Here is a 24223-nt window from a genome sequence, read left to right as displayed (position 1 = left end):
TCAGTGAAGAGGATGGCTGCTTCCTAATGGTCACAACTAGCCACACCGTCACAGTCTGATTCTTCCCCATACCCTGTAGTAGTCACTCAGCCGGAAAGGACTCACTTTACATGTCTATCAGCAGTTCCTATAAAATAAAAAGCCACGTAATGAACTCCTTCTAGGACTTAGGACCAGAAGGAGCCTGGAACTTCTTCCGCATGATATATCACCCCTTTGCTTGGCTTCTAAGGCACTCGAAATTGCATGGGCTGCTGTATCACGACATGGATATCAGTCACTGAAGAAGGAGCTCCTGTACTTTTACATTGATTTCTGTCTCTCTCTGAATGGCCTAACTGCGTGTCTGCATCTTATACTGTGAAGGCCTGAGGTCCACTTGGGAAGTTGGCAGAGCACAGTGAGTAAAATATAAATGGCCTTAGGCTAAGGAAGAGTTCAGGCGACATGGTGAAAGACCGGAGAGAAGATGGTGAGACTCTGTCCCCTTCCCACCAAACACATGTTGATTCTCAATATGTTTCAAAATTGTACTTGAGTGAAAACGCTCAAGGAACATTTCACTTGCATTCCCCACTTTGCAAGTCGTTGGCAGGAGCCAGAGCCTCCAGGTAGACAGGGTACTTTGTGTTCCCTAGACAAACACAAGGCTGTAAGAGAGGAGGCCCAGAGAGGTGAGCTGACTTACCTGAGGCCACTGCTCTAGGACATGGCAAAGGCAGAACTAGAACGTCGCTTGAGGTCCAGGCCAAGGTGCTCTCTCATTGCATAACACACAATGCAGGTGCTTTGGGGTGGCGGGAGAGAGGAAAAGGTGACCCCACAGCCCCTAGCAACAAAAACAACAGAAAGGACTTGAGGCGCTCATAAATAATTAAGCAATTAGCTGCAGCACTGACTCCCCTCCCCTCCAGTATCCAGTCACCAAGGCAACTTGGGCAGGGTGCCTGCTGGTTGCCTGGTAACAGTGTGGTCTGTTCCCCTGACATGCTCCCTAGGCATCAGAGGATTTGAGGGCCGGAAAGAACCTTCCAAGGGGATCTGCATTCCAACCCTTCATTTTCCAAACGAGGAGATGGAGGCCCAGAGAAGCTGGGTAATTTGCCCAAGGTCACACAGCTACTCAGAGGCACAGCCAGGCTCCATTTCCAGTTGCTCTCCATTAGTGTACCAGGGTGACCCAGGAAAACCATAGATGAGAGAGAAGATCTCTCTATGGGGCCTGGAAGAACAAGAGAGTGGACCCCAGTGAGCAAGCAAGAAAGAGACAGAGACCTTGAGTGCTCATGTGCAATTAGCAGGAGCTGGTAATCCCATCAGCCCAACTTTCATCATCACCATGGTAACATGGGTGAGGCGGGTGCTGGTTGCCTAGTAACAAGTGGTCTTCTCTCTTCCACTCATATCCGGCTCCCTGGGAGGCACAGAAACAGTAGAATGTTGGAGTTGGAAGAGAAGACAAGGATGCTAACTCGGTCCCCTCCTTTAAACAAGGAAGGATGTGTGGAAAGACTATGTATATATATAGTTCAGGGCAAGCTAGGGACATTCCCTTTATTTATGCATTCCTACAGCACAGGGAAGCAAACCTTATACTTTAAAGGTATAGAAGGCCAGAACATGGGTGTAAATGTCTGGTGGTTTTTTTGTTCTTGTTGTTGTTGGCTTTTTTTTTTTTTTTTTTTGAGGAGACAGTTCTACCGTGTGTCTACATAGTGGCAATGCTACATACAAAGCAGCACAGAGTAGATCCTGGCAGTTAAACTGTGATTCTCTAAGGCCAGAAAGCCTGTGTCCCATGTGCCAAAGTTCCAGATGTGAGAAATGGGCCAGCCCAGATCCAACGGTCCAGATCCCGCAAGCCATCGTTAAACAAGAAAATGTGCACATGACAGGGCAGTCACAAAGATACTGCCAACGTTCCATCCAGTGAATGCTTGCAGATCTGCTATGCAAATGTCACCATCCTAGGCTCTTGAGGTCACCAGTGAATGGTACAGACAGAACAGAACAGTTGTAAGTCTATGGCTGGATCTGTACCCACTTGCTAATTGTTTGTCGGATGGGTGCAGGCCGTTTACATTGCTGGGCTCCTTCTCTGAGACTGACACGTTTCCTGTTTACAGTTTGTGGTGCTATAAATAAGCCAGCCGGCCTGTCTTCCACCTAGGAACCCCGAAGGAAAAAAGGATGTCTGCGACCACTAGGTGGCAGACCTCAGACTACAGACACAAGGTGCTAGAAGGCACAAGCCTGGGGCGCAGACCTGCCTAGAGCCTCCAGCAGTCAAGGTTTAGAAGTTGTCAGTCCTAAAGCCATGGCTTGGGGGGGGAGAGGGGAGGGAAGGAAACTAGTCTGGGGCTCTAGTAGGGTGGGAAGTGACTGCAGTGTGTACTTTTAACAACAGTTGCTTTGCCTGAGTCTGAACACGGCTTTAACTAAAGTCCATGAACATTAAATTTGCTGAGCCTCAAATTCCTCACCCAAGACAAGGAGACGTGAGATAACTGCCTTTGGTGGACTGCCCTCTTTTACGCGCTGTACACAGTAAAAGCTCAACCTTACTGACCCAGGATCTAATGGCTCCCAAGGTGCTGGTTCTGAGCTGCAAATGAAAAGATAGGTAAAGGACCTAGCACACCATGAAGAGTCAAGTCTATTAGTCACCAGGCAAAGCAAATGTGGCATCGAGCCAGGGAATTCTGAACTCCTAGCCACCCACCTCCTTGCCCACTGTGGGCTGTGTCCTGTCTTCCTTCTGAGTTGGTCTTCCCTCTTTCATGGGGATGCCACCCACCCCTGCTCCTCATTCCTTGAGTCTCAGCAAAGGACACCATGGGCAGTTGCTACACACTCTTAGCCAGCCTCCCTTTCTCTAAACAGCTGACGCAGTAGCCTAGGTCTAAGCCTCCGAACACTGATCCCGCCATGCCCTACGGCCCTTCAGACTTCTCATTCCTCCCAGGACAAGTGACACTCTTTCTGGCAGCCAACAGGACCTACGTTTGTTGCACCTGTCCGTCACTGAGCTGCCTCTTTTCCTGTCCTCAGAACTGTCTCTAGGGCCGCAGTATAACTCTGTATCTGCCAGTTCCTTTACTCTTCATAGCTGGCTCTGTCTCTTGCCCCAAGCCTCCACTTGAATGTAAAGTGCCCCCTCCTGAATATTTCATTCAGAGACTATGTCACAAGCTTCATGAATCTACAGTGCACCCCCAAAACACACACACACACACACACACACACACACACACACACACACCCCGGAATATCTGGTCCCATGTCTATGTCCCAGCGCCCTGTACAGGTCTGCCACCTACTGGCACATCAGCAAGATTTGCTAAGGAACTGAAAAGGGTACCTGAGTCACGCGGACTGCCTTGTTTTCAGTGTCGGCTCTTCTTCTCGTCTATAGACAATATGTTGCCCCCCTACAATGTGCTTTGTTTTAATTCTTCTTTGTGCAAGCTCCAGTGGCCGTCTCTCACAGGCTGACTAGTGCCTGAATTCTCCACACCTCCTCCCACCTTTTCAAATGCAGTTGGAAGTCTGTTTCCAAATGTATGTGGATATATACACGTGTGTACATAAATAGAGGTATATAAACATACCATAGTCTTGGAAAGATGTAAATTTATATTGAATATATTTGAAAATATATGTGATCCAAGCAAGCCTGCTCCTATTCTCTCCATGTATCTAAGCTTAGCCTTAACGTGAACTCCTGGGGACACGTCTGTCCCCTCCCCCTCCCACAGCCCAATTCTCAGCACTTGTCTGGCTCATAGGAGAATCAGATCTCCTCACCTGCTGGCCTACTCAGACTGTGCTTACATCTCCTCAGTACTGCCTGAGACTTTTCCTTTCCGCCATTCACAATCTCAACAGTCCTTTGACGGTCAGGAAAAGTTCCGTAGTGCACTTTGTATACAAAGAGATGTGGGGCACTGCCAACCAGGGATGCAAAGTACTTTAGGACACTTACTTTAGCAAAAGGGATGCTGGGAATTAACTCTGCATCTGCTGTTGTTTGAAAAACAGAGACCTGACAATTTCAGAAATAGTGGTCATGTGCCTAACCCTAGGAACTCCAAGTAAGGAAAGGACCTTTGCTGTGGCTGCAGAGTAGTCTGTCACTTTTCCCTTAGATTATTCCTGCTGCAGTCCATCTTCCGTAGTCTTGGCTGATGAACAACCATCTTGTTTGCCTAGGATTGTCCCGGTTTGAGCATTGAATGGTATGTCCCAGTATCCTGCCCTGGAAAACTTGGAGCGGCGGATCAGTTAGAAGCAGGCTGGTAGCTCACCATGAGTTTCCCCTGATGTCACAGCAATGACACCATAAGTCTTGATACAAAAAAGTATAAACTTACTAGGCAAACATATCAGGAAGTAGCACAGCATATTAGGAAATGACCAGCTAATTTATGTTTCTCAAAGCCTCAGTTAGCCGAAGCCCCTGAAGTGAGAGCTTGCCTCTGAAGAGCTCAAAAACAAACAAACAAAACAAAACAAAAACTAATGTTTATGGAATGTAAACTTGGGAGATGTCTGAAGAGTGACCCCTGCAGGAAGATACCTTCACAAAAGCACCTGTTGAACTATTCCGTTAAATAACACATCTTGCATACCTCTTCGACCCCCAACCCCCCGCTCTGTGACAGTGTAGTGTGTGTGTGTGTGTGTGTGTGTGTGTGTGTGTGTTAATGTAATACAGGCCACAGATCAACAGGTGCCTTTCTCAGTCCAGTCCACCTAACTAAGGGTCTCTCACTGAACCTGTTATCACTAATTTAACGAGGCTGGGAGGGCAGTGAGATCCAGGGACCAGTCTCTGCTCTTCAGAGGTAGGATCACACCTCTGTGGCCAGATTTTTATATGGGTGCTGAGGAACATATACTTCTGTGTTAAGAACTTAACCAACTAAGCAATCTCCCCAGACCAGTCATTTATTTCTAAAGAGTTAAGGACACTAAAGGTTGGGAATTTGTTACCAACTGATGGGCAGTCAATAAGTAAGGAAAAATAAAGTAGAATTTAAAATGAAGTCTCATGGGGTTGGGGATTTAGCTCTGTGGTAGAGCTCTTGCCTAGCAAGCGCAAGGCCTGGGTTCGGTCCCCAGCTCCGAAAAAAAAGAAAAGAAAAAAAAAAAACCCAAAAAACTAAAATGAAGTCTCTCTCTCTCTCTCTCTCTCTCTCTCTCTCACACACACACACACACACACACACACACACACACACACACACACACACACACATGCTGCAGAGGGGAGGGAGATATTTGTGTAATATTTTCAGGACTGTAACTTCCATGGGAAGTGTTAATTAGGAACCATGAAGATGCTGTCAGGTAGTCAGCAGGGGGAAACTCTCTAGTTACTAAGTTTCCTGAACTAGGACAAATATCAGTAGGAATCCAGAGAGACCTGGTGATGTCTCACTTGTTTTTATTTTCATTGTTACACAGCATATACATACTGTTACATTTGTGCTATAGCATTACTTTAAAAGTTTCTTAGTATTTTTGGTCAGTAACTCATTCTCAGAGGCTAATGCTATGTACCTCTTGACACAGAGGGTCTGTTACAAAACGTGAGCTCTAATAGACAATGAGATACATGGTGACCCTCTGGTGATTTTGTATTGAGTGTTTCAGATTATAAATAATTGCTATCATTGACAATGATTTGGGGATACCAAAGAATCACTTTGTTCTTCCCAATCTAACTAGAACTAGACTGAATTCTCCCACATTTTTGATCAATTCCCTACCATTCTTAAAATTTCTAAGGGTCATGTTTTCTTATAATATTGAACTTAAATATTTCATGTTACAGTAAACATACTCTTGTCGATAAAATGTAGTACCATTATTTTTCAAATTTTGAAAAAGCATAGTTAATGACACAAATAATTCCCTATTTTTCATTTTGAGAGAAAATCATTAACAGTACTCTCCTTGCAAGAACAGGATTTAGCTGTGAGAGGACACAGACCACCCATGAAAACAAGATATAAATTAGCAGTGAGAGAGGCACCTCCTGTTTAGAAAGTCCAGATGGAAATGAACAGCGGAATCGTTCCTCTACAGATCAAACAGTGCCTTAATAAGTCAGAGCACCGTGGCTGTTGACTTAATTTAATAGGAAGATACCAGAAATGACTGTGACCAGACCAAGGCAGTGGCCTCGGTTCCTATGTTCATCAGCATTTGGCTAGGGAGCCTTTCCTTTCATTCTGAAGGAAATTCACCTCTAAAATGGGCTTCAGGCCCTAGCTCTCAAAAGCACCCTGTGTTAGAGGAGGAAAAAAATAAAAGCCCTGAATAGAATTGAATTGTCGAAATGAAGAGCATGGTCAAGTCCTTTATCAAAGACAGAATCAAAATACTTCTTTTACCAGGCAATCTGGTAAGTACAGGTTGTCATGGAAACAGGATGTATTCCGATTATAGGAGGAATGACATTGTTCATCTAACTAGGTGTTCATCTCTTCTAAATGGGGAGAAATTGTTGTAGCTGAAATCCATTATATTTCCTTCAAATCTGCATTAAAAACAATCATTTTCTTTCTTTTATATGGGAATGCTCAGACACAGAGCCCCTCTCTCATAAAACAGAGAATTAAAATTACTTGCAAAAGATTTGGTGTGTAAATAAAAAGACATAAAATGAAAATGAGTCCTGTAACATAAACCTATCACTGTGCTGTGAAGGGCTGGGGGGTGGGGGCCAGACAGTATAATCTAAAGCCTCCATCCCACCCCAGGGCACCCTTTTCCTCAGCAGCATCAGCAAGTGGTTTGAATAGCATGATCCACGCCAGAGTAACTGTCTGCAAGTTCAGGTGAGTTGCTAACAGGTTTGATGTTAGCCCTGGATTCCTAGTGGAACCATAGAAGGGGAGGAGACAGTGAGCAGAGTGGCAGTTTCCACTCTTCATCAACAGCTGAGAAACATGGAGTGCGGGCTGTTTACAAGAGACAGCCCAAAGATCTTTCTGGATCAAAAACCTAGGAAAGCAATCATTCTTTTCCTTTTCCAGGTAGAAAATATTTTTCCATCTCTCCCACAAAAAAAAGGAAGAAAGTTTTTTTTGTGGTTTTTTTTTTCCTCTTAGCTATGCTAAGGTCTCAACAAATCCCTGATTCAGGCATTAAGTCCAATAATAAATACATAAAAATAGGAAAAGCTCCAACATATATAAAGAACACTTTAAACTCAACAAGAAAATGAATGACTTGACTAGAAAAAAAAAATAAAACAGATCCTGACATCTCACCGAAGACATAGAGGCAGCAAATAGCACATTCTGTATCATCAGGAAATTAAAACAACAGCGGCATGACTTACTAGAATGGCTAAAACCTCAAACAAATGCTGGCAAGGATATGGAGCAGTGGGGACTCACATTCATTGCTGGAAATGCTAAATGGCACAACCACTTTGATAGACCCCATCAGCACCCTGCAAAGCGAGGAGTCCTCATCCCAGAAGACCAAGCAATGGCACCCCAGTTCTTTATGAGTTACAAGCACATAGACCAACATTTATAGCAGCTATTCTCGGACTGTTATAATTCAGGTGAAACCAAGGTGGCCTTTAACAGGTGAGCTGACGGTGGAATAGTACAATTAAAGAGAAGTGTGGGGCTGGAGAGATGGCTCAGTGGTTAAGAGCACTGACTGCTCTTCCAGAGGTCCTGAGTTCAAATCCCAGCAACCACATGGTGGCTTACAACCAACTGTAATGAGATCTGATGCCCTCTTCTGGTGTGCATGAAGATAGTTACAGTGTACTTATATAGAATAAATAAATAAATCTTAAAAAAGAGAGAAGTGTGCCTGTTATTAAACCATTAAAAGACACAGAGGAACCATTAGGTGCACTTTATTAGTTGAGATAAACCAATCTGAAAAGGCCACATACTGTATGAATCCAAACCTAAAATATTCTGGAAAGAAAATTACAGAGACAAAAATGAGTGAGTCAGCAACTCACAGAAAGAAGAAAGAGATGGACAAGTAGAACGTGGGGATTTTTAGGGCTAGGAAACTATTCTCTGTGCTACCGTGATGGTGGGCATGTGTCATTACATATCTGCCAAAATGAGTTAAAACTTGAGCCAAGCATAAGGTGATGTGTGGCAATGCTGCAGTAGCAGTTATCTCAAAGGACGCACTCTGGTGTAAGACATGGCGTCAGGGATGGGGTGGGAAGCATTTTCCGCTCCATGTTGCTATTTTAATAAGTAGAATTGCCAACTTCACAGTGCGTGCGAGAAGGATACACTAAAGAAGCAGGAGTTGCAGAGGCCAGCCTGGTCTACACTCTTTTTTTCTTTTTTTTTTAACAAGCATGTAAACTTGAGTTTGGAGTCCTTCAAACCCAACTCCCTACTTCCAAGCCTGTCTTCCTAACACTTGCTTCCATCCCCTGAAAGCATCTCCATGTCTTCTAAGAAATGAGGTAGGCTCTTGACTTGGGCATGCATTCACATTATGTCTCTGAGCATTTGAAACAACATGGTGGAAATAGCACCTCTGTGTATTCAGTGGCACGGACACCCACCCACTGAATAAACAGTACACTTAGCTCACATCAGACTACAGTTGGTATGTATCATAAACTCAGTGGAGTCAGCGGCTATGGGAGGACTGTTTACATGTCAGAAACCCACAGAGACAGTCTCTATTAGGACTTGATGGTATAGCTCAGTGTTTGCCTGGCATTGAAAGGGGAATGGGGAAATATATTCAGAGTCCTCTTATAGACTTGTATGAAAATTGCATTATATTTTCAGCATGTTAAAAAATCAATTAATTTTTTAAAATCTCAATGAAGTCCAAGCCCAGACAAAGGAAGAAAAAAGAAGCACACCAAGACAGAGTATAATCAAGTTGCTCAATGCCAGAAAAAAATTACGTGGAAAAGAATGGGAGCAAAGTTATAGAGAGTTCTTTTCATAGAAAATCATTTGGGTACAAAGACAGAATAGTAGAACAACGTTTGCAACTCAATGAGAAGATAAAGCAAGACTGTCCATCCAGGACTCTGAGCTAGGTAAACGCTGTTCAATTACAAAAGCGAGGAGATCTCTATCAGAAAGGCAGAGTGAGCATGCTTTCCCCATTCCTCCCATCCAGCATACGGACAGTCCCTAACTGCCATAAATAAACCACAAGATGACGGTGAGAAGGACAGAATGCAGGCACCAGCTGGGTCCTTGACACATAGAGATGAAGGTCCCTAGGTCTTCCTGTGCAATTTCCTGCCCGCACTTGGAGCTGGAGACACTGGCACCCAGAAATGCCCAGAAGCACAGAAAGAGTCTTAAGAAAGGGCTTTCTCTAGACAGAGTACCAGGAAGGGAGGAGCTGGCAAGGGAGGAAGCTCACAGACAACAACGCCAGCCAAATACAAAGGACACAGCTGTCACTGTGCAGCCATGCAAGCCAGCAACACCAGGAGGGAACTCAGATCCTGAAACCCAGAAAGCAAGAGCGTGAGCTGAACAAGAACAAAGGCTGAGGAAACTGCAGTCTGTAAAGTGGTAACCTGCTCATCTTGTAAGTGTGGGTTCAATTCCCAGAGCCCAGGTATTAAAAAAGAAAAGAGCAGTGGCCTATGTTTGCAATCCCAGCAGGGGAGGGTGCATGGGCAGATGTCTGGGATACCACTGCCAACCATTCCAGAGGTGGGGACAAGTAGACACTGGGATTCTTTGCTCAGCCAGCTTAGCCTACTTGGTGAGTTCGAGGCCAGCAAGGGACTTCATGTCAAGGTGAGCAGTGCCTGGGGAGTAATGACACCCAAATAATTCCCACAGGTGCATGCATGCATGCATGCGCACACGTACAGAGACACAGACACACATAAATTAAAATAATCATGACCCAACAAAATTGCTATCTACAAGAGATACTTCAAAGACAACAACGTGAATAAACTGAAAGGGAAAGGATGAAGAAGAGAAAGAGACCGTGTAAGCAATGAAGGTGGTTAACTGATGCCAGGGAAAGCAGAGCAAAGTTCATCGCAACAAGGAAGGGAAGGCACGGCAGAGCATGAAGCATCCCTGCCAGGAAGATGTCTCATTCTAAACACTTGTGTGCCGAACAACTAGGCTTCAAAGCCTTAAGGTACACCAAGCAACACTTGATGGTTATGAATGAAACAGGCCACCTACAATTACATTTAGGGATTTGGACCTCCCCTTCTAGTAACAGGTAGGAGATCAGCAAAGATACAGAAGGAATGAATGACAAAACGAGCTAATACAACCTAGTTCACACACACACACACACACACACACACACACACACACGTTTGTGTGTGTGTGTGTCTGTCTGTCTGTATATATTTTCACAGAATAGACATTATTCTAACAGCTCACCAAGATAAATTATGCACTAAACAATAGAACACACCTTAAAATAATTAAAGAGATTGTTAACAGAGTGATACTAAGAAATTTGGGGGCTGGGGAGACAGCACAGTTGGTGCCTGGTGTGCAGTCCTAAGGACCTAATGGCCAGTGTAAAAGCAGGGTCCAGACCAGCGAAACCATAGCTGATCCCTAGGGCTCATCGGCTACCTAGCCTAGCCAAATCGATGAACTCCAGGCTCACCAAGAGACCCTGCCTCCCCAAGTTGTAGAGAAGGATTAGGATAGCTACTGGTTGTCAACTTCCAATCTTCATGTACACACATGCATATGCATCCCCACACATGACTGCACACATTGACATGTACATATGTCCCATACAGGGGGTTATATTTCCAAATGCTTGAAAATTAAACAGTATTCATATGGAGAAAAATAGTAAAGAAATTTAAAACATGTATACCTGAGTTAATCTAAGACGAAATCTGTCAAAGAGGTGAAATTGCTGCTGAGGGAGAATTCATAGCATTAGATGCCCATACTAGAGAAGAGACAAGCCCTCCATTAACAGCAGAAATCCTTACGTCAAAGAACTGGGCATGGTGATCACACCTGTAATCCTAGCACTCAGACAGGCAGGGAGATCACTACAGAGTAACCACGCTAATCTCAGACCCTGCCTCATTAAAAGAAGGATGGAAGGAAGAAACTGGGAAGGGAGGAGTGTCAACCTAATGCAGACAAAAGAAAATACAGAAATAAAATCAAAAGCGTGAAAAGAATAGAGAAAAATCGACAAAGCTTACTTAATGTGGCAATCATAGAGAAATTAAATTAAAAGAGAAATAAAAAATAGAGAAAAATCAAAGGAAAAAGCAGAAAAAAGAAAGATACTTTGGAGCAGGCAAAGCTCGGAAGGTAGAGTCGCACTGTGAGAGTTGCCCCAGAGCCCTTCCCAAGGAAGGCAAATGTAAGCCCGCAATTGGTGTTTAGTGGGTCATCAGGATAAAAACAATGGTGACGTGTGAGTTTCATAACATACCCAAGAGAAACCTGCCAGCCCCGTGCAGGGGATGCTTGAGAATGCCAGAGTGAGTTCTTACGCTGTGAGTGAGGATGCAGAGTAGCTCTGTAGACTGTGCTAAGTTGCAGGGACCAACGAGAAAATGCTAAAGTCACAACGAACCAGAGCAAATAATCCGGCCAAGGCTCTAACAGGAAGTGGGAAGAAATAGTGAACTTCAGAAAAGGAGAGCAGGAGAAACAAGCAGGAAGCAAACTGCAGGGAGACGGATTTAAGTGTCACGGTAGCAATAGACCCAATAAATGTAAACAGATTATATTCTAACAGCATGTTAGTGACTGCTAAACAGAATGACAAGCACGGCTCAAGCAGAAAGCTACCTGTCTTTAAAAAAAGACAGTTGAAAAATTAGTTACTATAGTTTCCTACTATATAGATGGGAGTCTTTTCCCAGTCTTATTGTAAAATAATTTTATTACAAGATATACTCAGGATATGATTGATCATAAAAGCAATCTACAAGTCAATGTAACTTCTACTTGGGCCCACAATTTAAGCCTGGGATTTTTTTTTCTCTCCTCTCTCCCTTCCTCTTTCCCTCCCTCTCCCCCTACTCCTCCCCCTCCCTCCCACTCCCAGCCCCTAATAATGTGTATCTTTAAGTTAATTTTTACAGTCATTTTGTTCTAGTTACAGTTCTTCTCATATAATGCCACATTAAGGAAGCCAGAACAAAGTTATTTGTTTTCAATACCAGTAGTGAAGACTAAGAACACAGGTACACCAATGTTCGAAGAGGATCCAATAACTTCAAATTCTAGCCCTGACAGCAGCAAATGGTTGCAAGGTCAAGCAGAAATACAGAAAAGCAAAATTACAGTTATGGGTTTAATACTCCTCTCACAGTAGACCAGAAAAAATAAAAAAGAACATAAATATTTTAATACAATGTCAATCACCTTGATCTGATGGACATTTACAGAACATGCCACTCAATAAAGACATGATACACTCTTGCCAACTGCATGCGAAACTTATTTGTTTTAACCAATGAGACACAGATATTCCAGGCCATAAAATAAGTATCAATAAACTTAATGGAATTTGAGTAACACAAGTATGTTCTCTGGTGAGTGGAATTATCCAAAGGGAAGCTAGAAGCATTCTTCGATGAGTGGATACAAACATACACACACACTAAATTCATAGGATGCTGCTTAAATGACAGAGGACAGTCTAGGGCACACAAGTCAGAATGAACGCCTCAAGTCAAGGGTTCCAGCTCCCACATTAAACTAGGAAACAAAACTGAACACAAATTAAAGAGAAAGAAAACTAAGGTCAGAGCAGAAAACAAAAAGACAAAAACAATGAAGGGGGTGGGGATCAATGAAAGCAATATCTAATTCTTCAAGGTTTTAAAAATTGATAAGTTCTACCTCAGGACTTAGAAAAGACAAAAAGACACAAATTACTGATGTCAGAGTTGAGGCAGGTGACATCAATGTTGTTTTTATAGTTGAAGACAAAGGGAAAGTCACCAAGCTGGTAAAACAGAGGGCTGGGAAGCAAGAGTGATCGGTGCACTCCGTGAAAGTCCTAATAATCACTGAAGACCGCGTGTTGGAGAAAAGGTATGCTGTGTTACAGTTGTTAACATTCTGTCTAGAATTTCTGCATTTATATTCATGAGAGTCACTGTGTGAGTACTTCCCTATTAGGTCAGATTTACCCTGAAAGGATAACAGGCACTTGTATAAATATGTAAATAAGTAAATCCACGACATTGTCAATAGATGCAAAGAGACATCTGTAAAATCTGACATTGATACCCAAACTTAAAAAAAAAAAAATGGAGAAACCCTCAGCAAAGTCAGAGCAAAAGGGAACTTGCTCACATGCAGGCATTTACAAAGACTCATGGTTACTATTATCTTAATGGTGGCATACCAAACAATTCCCCACTGATGCAAGAGAGAGACCTCTGCTGTCTGCTTTCACCATTTGTTCAAGATAATATTGGTGCCTATCACCAAGGCAATGGCGTTATGAAAGTTAATTCCTAGGTTGGAAGAAAAGTTAAAGTCATCTTCAGTGGCAGATAAAAATCTGTATGTAAACCCAGTGGGACTTCCCCAAGGGGAATTATCCGCTAGACTGGATAATTTAGCAAAGTCTCAAAATACAAAAACAGTTTCCAAAAGTCAACCCAGTTTTTAATACTACCTGGAAGGGAAGGTTCTTTAAATGCTATTTATAATGGTTTTAAAATATGAGGTGCTGATAAATAAAATCTGACAAACATTACACAGAGACAAATAAATAGAGATCTGTGAAAAGAACCTAAGGGCGACCCAAAGATTCTGGTTTTATTTCTGCTGCCGTGGTAAAACATGCTGATAGAAGGAAAGTTGCGGGAGGATGGGTTCATTTGGCTCAGAATTCTAAGTTACAGTCCATTACCACAAGGAAGTCCACGCAGGAACTAAAAGCGTCACATCCACAGTCAAGCAGAGTGAGTAAATGCATGGTCCCTTGCTTTCTGTAGCTCAGCTAGCTAGCTTCCTTTATGCCCAGACAGTCCAGGGTACAGACACCATTCAAGGTGTGCCTTCCCACCTCAAGGATCATCAAGAGGATTCCCACAGACATGCCCACAAACCAATCTCATCTAGAAAATTCTTCATCAAGACTCTCATCTTAGGTGACAGTTAAAACTAAACAGCCCACCAAGTAAGTGAGAAGCTCTGCCCTGATCAGGAGGAGACAGGGCTCTGAAGACTTTAATTATTCATTGCATAATCCCAATTGAAATCTCAGCAGGCGTTTTCTTGGTAACTTTAATCTCAAACACATATTTAAATGGTAATGACTCAGAAATAGCCAAATTTTGGGGGGGAAAAAGAATAAAACTGGAAGAACAGCAGTGTCTCTTTTTCGAGATTCATTGTAAAACCACAATAATCAATGCAATGTGGCACTGAGATCTTGAAAGAGATGGAACAGAAAAGAGAGTCTAAAATAGATCCACAGATGTACGGACAATTAGTCTGTGACCAAGATATGAAAGAGAGTGAGTAAGCAGTAAGGTTAATGAAGGGTGCTGGACAATGCTGGGGTATCTGTACGGGAGATATCTGGGGAGAACCTTTAACTGCACTTAAGACTATCTGTAAAACTTAATTAAATGTGGGACATTTTTTAAAAAGCTGAATATAAAATCAAAAATGATAAAACTGCTAGAAGAAAATATAGGCAAAAATCTTTGTGATGTGGTATAGGCAAGAATTTACCAAAATTGCAATCCCTTTAATAACCAAAATAAAAAAAAGAGACTTGATAAAAATGAAAACCGCTTGCTTTTAAAAATATATTAAAGGGGTTTGCATAATGGCTCAGTGGATAAAAGCACTCGAGACCAAGTGTGATGATCTAAGTCTGGTCACCAAGAAGCACGGGGTGGAAGGTTAGAAACAGGTCCTGAAAATGTCCTCTGACCTCCGCGCATGGAGCGTGTGGCCCGTACGGCATGAGCAGCACACATACACACATGGGTGAAATTTGTCAAAAACATAAGGAACGAAAGATTCATACAATGAGAAAATATGTGCACACTCCTTTTTAACATGAAGTGTGTTTACTAGGAAAAACCTCCTTGGAATCATAAGTCATTCTCCTGCACACTTAGTCCTAGGCTAGGAATATCCAGTGACTGCACAGGAAAAGAACACCATGACTACCAACTGGGTTTTGCTTACCAAAAAAGAACTTTAAAGCAGTTCGATATCACTCCACAAAAGCTACATCTATGATATAAGGAGCATTCAGAACCATAGTGGCCCTTAAGAGTGCCAACTCTCAAAACCCAGTAATGAATACATGGTCTACTGAAAAATATGGGTAAAACTGGACAAGTTCATCAGTAAAGGATATATAGAAATGGCAGATAAGCATCTGAAATATTGCCTGTATTAGTTATTTCTAGCCTAGTAGATCTCTGTTTACAAGACAAGCACTTTACCAATCACATTGTCTCTCCAGCTCCGAGTTGGTTTTTGAGTAAGTGGAAAGGTAGCAGCAGGGCATGAGGTCTCACCCATGGCTAGCTCCAAGCACCTCAGGAGGACTCTTAGGCGAAGGTTTGATGCCTTAACCCTCTAACTTCACAGCACCCACATCCTGCTAGATCCTTCAAAGGTCAAACTGAGGACCACAACACTAGCTAGCTCAACCACTAGAAGAGTCCACTCAGCTCTTGAGTGAAACGGAAACTAGAAGAATGGTCACCTGATAAGAGGTTCCTAGCTCCAGATCTCCAGACGTGAGCACATTACCTGGAGTAACTGCAGAAGCCAGGTAAGTAAAAGGTAGCCATTGTGGAGGCGGATGAGAAACAGAGAATAGTCTGGTAAGAGTGTCTGATGGGGAGTAGGACAATGGAGCAGGGCTCTAACTGGGGGATGGAGGGGTAAATAAAAAGATGCTCTAACGTGTAACAAGGACACATGCTCCACTATGTTTATAGCAGCCATATTTAGCCAGAAGCTGGAAAGAACCCAGATGTCCCTCAACAGAAGAATGGATACAGAAAATGTGGTACATTTACCCAATGGAGTACTGCTCAGCTATTAAAAACAATGACTTCATGAAACTCACAGGCAAATGGATGGATCTAGAAAATATCATCCTGAGTGAGGTAACCCAGTCACAAAAGAACGTACATGGAATTCACTCACTGATAAGTGGATATTAGGCAAAGAGCTTGGAATACCCATAACTCACAAGACAATATGAAGCTCAGGAGGAAGGAAGACCATAGAGTGGATGTTTCAGTCCTACTTAAAAGGGGAAAAATAATCAAGGGAAGCAGAGGGTGGGAGGGGCTTGGGAGAAGGAGGGGAAAGGGGGGAAAGAGGGCAGAATCAGGTATGGGAGGAGATGGAGGAGATGAACAGAGTCAGGAAACTGAACAGAGCTGTGTAGCAATGGGGGATGGGGAAGTTGGGGTACCAACCAGAAAGTCCCAGATGCCAGGAAAACAAGAGCCTCCAAGGACCCCACGAGGATGACATTAGCTGAAATATCCTAAAAAGGGGAGGGAGAACCTGTAGAGATCATAGCCAGAGGTTAGGCATGGCCCCCTGGTTGAAGGAAGGGGCCACCCACCCATCTCCAAAATATTAACCCAGAATTGCTCCTGACTAAAGGAAATACAGGGACAAAGAGTGGAGCAGAGACTGAAGGAAAGGCCATCCAGAGACTGCCCTCCTGGGGATCCATCCTACATGCAGCCAACAAACCCAGACACCATTGCTGATGCCAAGAAGTGCTTGCTGACAGGAGCCTGATACAGCTGTCTCCTGAGAGGCAGATCCTGACCAATACAGATTCGGATGCTCGAGGCCAACCATCGGACTGATCACAGGGACCCTCATGGAGGAGTTAGGGGAAGGACTAAAGGAGCTGAAGGGGCCTTATCTGGCATCAATTGGAGGGTGGGGAGGCCCTTGGTCCTGTGAAGGATCGGTGCCCCAGTGTAGAGGAATGCTAGGGCGGTGAGGTGGGAGAGGGTGGGTAGGTGGGGGAGCACCCTCACAGAAGCAGGGTAAGGGGGGATAGGATAAGGGGTTTATAGAGGGGATAACATTTGGAATGCAAATAAATAAATATCCCATTTAAAAACAAAGAAAAGAAAAGAAAAAGAAACATAATATCTTACATGTTAAAAAAATAAAAGAAGGTGGGAGGAAGATAAAAATAATAGTAAAGATGTCTGGAGAGATCATACGAAATAATGTTAACAACTACCTGAAAATACCTATAATCATGTGAGCTAGTGGATATATAAACAGATATAAGTTTGAATGAAATATTACCATTTTAGCTGGCAACGCTCTCTTCAAAAGCCACAGGTTAACAAAGATCCCAACACGAGGCACCAGAAGCCCTTTTCTGAGTTACTAAGGTTATCTAAAAGACTCCCAAAATATATACCTCAGATGCAGCGTCCAAGGTGGATCTAACCAGAAGCTTCCTCCCTGAGTATTAGATCTCATGATACCAGAAGGCACCAGGCAAGTTTCCAAAGGAGGGAAACAGCCAGCCTAGGACATCAATGAATCACAACAGTAACCAGCATAACAGCATAGCTGCATACAACAGTGTAACAGCATAGCTGCAGTGGTGGCACGCACAGCTCGGCGGTAACCAGCAGCTCTCTAATTAGACCCAAGACTCACTCAACAAGCGGGAAATAATGTCAAACACTGGAAACCAGCCAATTAATTTGTTGTTGGAGAAGTCATGGGTCATGAAGGAGAATCTGCAACCATCACTTTACTAAACCAATATAATCTCTAACTACATTCTAAATATGTACCCTTATTCCCACAGATAAGTATATCTTACCCCTGCGCATCAAGGAAACGTCTCTATGCAGTTGATGGAGACCATTTTAGAAAACCACAACCAATCAAAATGTATGGTTGTGGAGCCCAGTCCCAACTGATACATCCACAACATAACCTTGCCTCTAAGGCTCATGGGTCATTGTGAAAAACGCTGGCAGAAAGGTCATCAGAGGTAGAGGGTCAAGAAGTCTGTTGTAAGATTGTGTCTCCCAGAAATGCAAAAGGATCTACACCCATGAAGTCTCACCAACATGGCTGCCTAACCATGACCCAAAGAAGGGTGACACCAATAGATATGCTAGTATGTATGGTTCAACCGTGCAATGGTGTGTGTGTGTGTGTTACAAACACATGTTTGTAACATTATACAGACTTTATATATATTAAGCATATATACAAATATAGGTTAACAATTAAAGAAAATGATAACATAAATCTGAGAGAGAACAAGGGGAGTACGTGGCAGGGTTTAGAAGGAGAAAAGGGAAGGGAGAAATGACATAATTGCATTATCATATCAAAAAACTGTTTTAAATAAAGGTTCTTCCTTGTGCTGAGACATGACTTTAAGTCACATATGTATTCAATAAACAAGTATCAACGGTGGAAATTTGGCAGGAACAACACATCCCTGTTGGCCCCTCGCGATCCTTCTCAATACCGGAAGTACCTTTCCACGGCAGTGTGCCTTTTGGAAAAGCTCTCACTGTTCAGATGCAGATGCAAGACGCTGTTCTGCATATACCACCTACTGCCTCTGAAATCACTACACAAAGCTGCACACGAGGGACCTTGAGTCTTGCAGGTGATTTAAGAAACGTGTAGAACGCAGTGTTGTTTTTTTCCTCCCCAACTTTGTAATAGGAGGGTTCGGCCCATTTCACCACTGTGCTGACGGTTTCCTACAGTTACCTGTCATTTACTAATAACTGAGGGTAGAGGGAGGCTCAGTGGTTAAGAGTGTACGTTGTTCTTGCAGAAGATTCAGGTTCAGTTCCCGGCACCCATATCTGGCAGCTCACAAGTGGCCATAAGTCCAGTCCCAGGGGTCCCAGAGCATCTGACTTCTGAGGGTACCTGCAATGGATAGTAATAATACCCTCGGCCATCTTTATGTGGAATTGGGTATTCACCTTCCCTTGCCACTGTATCCTGTCCGAGTTTAGATTACGTGATTACCACTCTGAGAAGCTGGGTGTTTCATAGATGAACCTAGACGATGCACACAGAACACCCAGTGCATTGCTGCATATAAACAAATGACAGCTGAGTATGTGGCTGACAGAAGGGTGCTAACTGAGACCCTCTATATGTCCTCCAAGCTCATGTCAGCAGCCTCCCGCCACAAGTACTGAAGCCCATGCAAGAGGCAAGCCTGTACCGTTCAGAAAACAAGGGTGACTTCTGTGGCCATTCCCAGGACAGTGCAGGCTGACATTCGCTCGGAAAACCACATGCAGAAGTCTGCATCACTCTGACAACTATCCTTCCTTTAACAAGGTCATAGTATACTGATGGCTTCACATTAGTTAATACAAATTGGGTTTTATTTTGCATTGTATGCAATTCTGTGTCTTGGGCCATCCATTGTACAACTGTCCCCATTACCTAATTTCAGGAAATTTTCATTACTCTTTGAACAAATGCTATAGCCAAGCCCAGCCCTGCTCCATTCTCTGCCCATCCTCCTCCAACCAACTTTTTTTTTTCTTTTTTTCGGAGCTGGGGACCGAACCCAGGGCCTTGTGCTTGCTAGGCAAGCGCTCTACCACTGAGCTAAATCCCCAACCCCTCCAACTAATTTTTTGTCTCTGAATTTAGAGAACAAGGCTTATGCGCTAGTGACACAAAACCAGTGATTGCTGTACGTGGTTATGTGACCTTACCTGACTGGCACCTTAACTAAATGTAGCTTGACCCATTTGTATATTCTCTACCCGCAACTCGAATTCAAGGTACCTTGTCACACAGCATGCCATCAGTGTTTGCGTGACAAACATGGAGGTGAATCCATACGGATTCATGGTAAATCCATAAAATCAAGGGACATATAACTGCTTCCTAGAAGCCTAACTTCTGACCCTGTTACTGTTTCCCCTGCTGGTGGACTTATACTGTTTCAGGTCTCAGGGCAGGTCCTTGCTTCTTTAAGAGTGTCATAAATCTGGTCACGTATTTACAATACATGGTCATTCAAGCTAGTGTATGCAAGCATGTAAACTAGTACTTCATCAGCTGGGATCAAACGTCCTTGTCCTTAGTCGCTGTTCTTTCCTGAACTGAGGTATCCTGGCTGGGACATCTGTCTGTCCAGTCATCATCTTCGGTGATCGCTAATCACATGCCATCCGTGTGCACACTTGGGCACACTTGGGCTTTGCTTTCTATTGTACCCAGCTGACTCTTCCTCACAGCAGGCCTTTGAGATTCAGAGGTCTGGAGGTTCAGAGTAAGCAGAGCGTTCCCAGAGGTCCATAGATAATGACTGATTTGGGTACGAGCCAGGGAATATCTAACTCCATCTTCTATTTGCATTCTTGAAGTTATGGCCGACTGCCAGAGAACAGCCTAATGCCATCCTCTGATAACCCAATGGGCCCGGACTCTGGCTTGATGCTTCTCAAAGCCAGGTCAGGGCTGTCAAGCCAATCTTCTCCAAGACAGAGACCTGAGGTAGTGGTCAAGATGGCCTCCATGATGAAGGGACCCACAGCCACAGCTGCATGTGTAACCATGTGCCAACTGGTCTCTCTGGACAAGCTGGTTTATATTACCAGTCACACTACGTGCATTAAAGATGTAATATGGGGCTGGGGATTTAGCTCAGCGGTAGAGCACTTGCCTAGCAAGCACAAGGCCCCGGGTTCGGTCCCCAGCTCCGAAAAATAGAAGAAAAAAAAAAAGATGTAATATAACTGATGGGGAGGGGTGTTGGTTCAACTGTTCTGTGTACAAAAGAAAAATTACTTATAAATGGAAATTTTTATTGGGAAAAAAAATCTCATTTGCCTTTAACAAGAGACACTCAACTTGGTGCCTAAGAAAATATTTGTAAGTCTTGTCTGAAGTAAGAAGAAAACAAGTTGATCCCGGCCAATAAAGTGTTAATGGCTTTTCTTTAAGTATTAATCTAATTTACTCTATTGAACAAATGCTGGGAATGAAAGCTGTAGACATGTGAGTGCTGCCACAGTCATGATTTACATGTCCTACTGCTGCTGGGCTTACTTGATTCTAGGCAAATGACTAAACCAGACCTCAGATTCCAAAGAGAAATGCATCAGACTATATAGTAGTCTGTCTGTTTGTCTGTCTATCTATCAATCATCTACCTACCTATCTACCATCTATATCATCTACCTATCATCTATTATCTATCATATATCTATCATCTACCTACCTATTATCTATTCAACTATCAGCTATATATCAGCTACCAGCTATGTATCCATCTGTCTGTCTGTCTGTCTGTCTGTCTGTCTATGTCTCACAAGAGAACCATGGAATCCTTTTCTTCGCCTTCTCTGAAGATTAGTTCTCTCCCTTTGGGAACACAGATACACTTAAACTCCATTTTCCCCCACCTTGGATACAAACTAAAGACCCAGAGACCCTAGAAAAGCAACACCACATTCTGTATATGCTAACATTCTAGATTCTGAGAGGTCAAATGATTCGCTAGGAGATTTATATTCACAACGACAAATGCTACCAAAATGCCAACTCAGTGGGGAAAGGGTCTGACCTGAAATGAGAGGACCTGGGTCCTACTTCCCACTCAGCCATGGATGGCTTATTAAAACCCAAGTGTTGGACTGGACGTTTTGAAAAGTCCTTCTCCCTTTGAAGGGGCTGTCATTTGTCCTGAGCACCTGCTGCTCACTGCTGGTTATCTGTCCCACTGCTTTCTCATCTCAAGAGGCAGAGTTTGGGGCTGGAGAGATGGCTCAGTAAAGTACTTGCCTTGCAGAAGGACCTGAGTTTGATCCCTAGAACTCATGTTAAAATAAAGTAGCCAGGTAAGTTTGCTTGATACCTCAGTGCTGGGGAAGAGGAGACAGGTGAGTCTCTGGGGCTAGCTAGCTAGGCATCCCAGGTTATTTAGCAAGCTCCACACCAGTAGAAGAGTGGGAAGTCCTGTCTCGAAAACAAAAGGGTGGACAGAACCTGAGGAAGCACAATTTAGGTTGTCTTCTGCACTTACCCCCACAAACATGCACACTCTATATATTCACACTGCTCTCTCTGCAAAGTAGAAGTTGTAACCATACATACCACACATGGCCACGGTGATGACACTGAATAACACTTCGTTGTTTAGCGCAGTGCTTGGCATCCACGTGCTCAGTATATAACAGTTGCCTTTAACAGCAACATAAAGAACCCAGTGATGGTGTCTTCATGGACTATAAGGAATTTCCTTCTCTGAGCAAGTACGACCCACATGGTGGCAAAATCTCATTGTCTAGGGCTATGCATCTGGCTTTAAACAAAGAAAAAGATCCCTTTCCCATTCTCTCGCTGAGAGTGGCAGTCCATCGCATTGTGCTGGCTGTAGTGTGGGACTTCTAGAAAACTACTCAAAGGGGACCAACCTACATGCCAGGAACATTCTCTCTCTCTCTCTCTCTCCCTCTCTCTCTCTCTCTCTCTCTCTCTCTCTCTCTCTCTCTCTCTCTCTGCAGATGTCATGATCACAAAGGTAGGGGAATACTTTCATAGACCCAGACTGTGGGCCAATAACCAACACCAGCAAACACTCACCTCCATGATGGAAATGCAAATCCTAACTCGTGCACCCTCCCAAACATTCTTTTGCAGTCACAAGGGAAAGGCATTCCCATGAGATTTTTGCAAAAATGTCCAAACCGTCTTCCAAGGCCTTGCTACTCAAAGTGTTAGTATCTAGGCCCATTCTAGACCCACTGACTACCAGGGACTTCCAAATGCAAAGTCTTAGGATCTGGACTGACTTCCAGGTTCTGCTCCCCTGGGCCTTGCCTTGTTATGCTGCTCAGATTGGCTTCCAATTTGCCACCCCCTGACTCAGTTTTCCAAACGCTGAGACCACAGGTGCACACCCCACAAGGATGTTGTTATTCCTCTTAAACCCTGCTGCCCATATAGCCCTGCTCATGTTATAAGCAGTGTGTTCTCCTCATGCCTTTCTCCTTCTCCAGCACCTGTCACAGGCTAAGTTTTGACTCAACTCAGCCTGACACTTCAGGCTCTCTGTGATGGTGAGCTTAGGAATGCCCACCAAGATGCCCATTATGCACATACAGTTTTTAAAGCATATATCTGAAAAATATACAGCCCAGCCCTTGACTTTGGTTCCCACGTTAAGTAATGAGGATAGTGATATAAACACACACACACACACACACACACACACACACACACACACACACTACTTAGGGACTACTCAGATGGACAGGATTTTAAGAGGAAATAAAACCAGATGATGGGAAATTGTTATGCTAAGAAGCAAATGAAGAGGCCAGTGACAGAAAGGTAGACAGGCTGCTCCAAAAGCCTTAAGAATAAGGGCTTGTTTGAGAAGCTGGTACGGAAGGGGACCCAGTAGAAGAAAAGGTGTTTAAGGGCCAGAACATGGGACTGGCCATTTCAGACTAACCCAGGAAATAGATAGCCCAGGAAAAACATACACCGTTTAAGGAAAATGCCTGATTTCTTTCTGTGGTGTACGTTTGATTCCACTTAAGAGTTAGAGAGCAAGCATGCTTTAGGGTCCCCGAAAGTCCAACCTTGGAAATAGGACTAAGTAAAACTGAGATCCCAGCTGGGCCACTTCCTGGCTCTGGACTCCCTTGTCCTCTAAACCTGGACTTCCTGGAGTAACTGGTAGGCTTTCAGATAGAGGCAACTTTGTAGTTGTCTCTGGGGGTAGAGGTGAAGGGGGATGCTCATCCCCAGCGTGCTGCCACCCACATCAGGCTTCACCTGGGTATCTGTGTTTTGTGAGCACCCCGCTATGTTGCTGCCCATCATTACCAGCTTTCAAACAGAGGGTTCATCCCAGACATCCCTTCCTCCTCTTCCCCCAGGCCTCCCGGACCCCGCCACCCCACCGTGTCCCCAGCTCCCGGCCACAGTGACCCCAGCGCTGGCGCTTGACGCCGCCGCCGCCGGACCCCCATTTACCTGGGGCCAAACGCGACTTGTCGCCACCTCGCGTCCTGGGCCCTGCCTCCCCTCCCGGCTGTCGCAACGGCGCCCCCAGCCCAGCCAGGCCCGGTGCGGCGCGGGATGCCTCGGCGGGACTGGCGGCGGCGGCCACGCTGCGCGCTCCGGCAGAGGGGAGGGGGCTCGGCGGCAGCGGCGGCGGCGGCGGCGGCGGCGGCGAAGGCGGTAGCGAAGGCGGCGGCAGCGGCGGCGGC

The 24223-nt window shown here is 44.2% G+C and overlaps 1 long non-coding RNA gene across 1 annotated transcript; it reads right to left on the bottom strand.

The window, feature by feature from the left end:
• Positions 1–724: 724 nt before the first annotated feature.
• On the bottom strand, positions 725–24110 carry LOC116903467. Its single transcript, XR_004388278.1, has 3 exons — positions 23988–24110; positions 1276–1414; positions 725–829 (listed from the first exon to the last, which is right to left on the bottom strand). It is a non-coding gene; the product is annotated as an uncharacterized LOC116903467 (long non-coding RNA).
• Between the last annotated feature and the right edge of the window lie 113 nt (positions 24111–24223).

The sequence above is a fragment of the Rattus rattus genome, chromosome 6 (assembly GCF_011064425.1).
Source record: "Rattus rattus isolate New Zealand chromosome 6, Rrattus_CSIRO_v1, whole genome shotgun sequence".
NCBI classification, from domain to species: domain Eukaryota; kingdom Metazoa; phylum Chordata; class Mammalia; order Rodentia; family Muridae; genus Rattus; species Rattus rattus.
The sequence above is the reverse complement of the archived record's forward strand: the minus strand, read 5'-3'. Positions and strand labels throughout refer to the sequence as shown.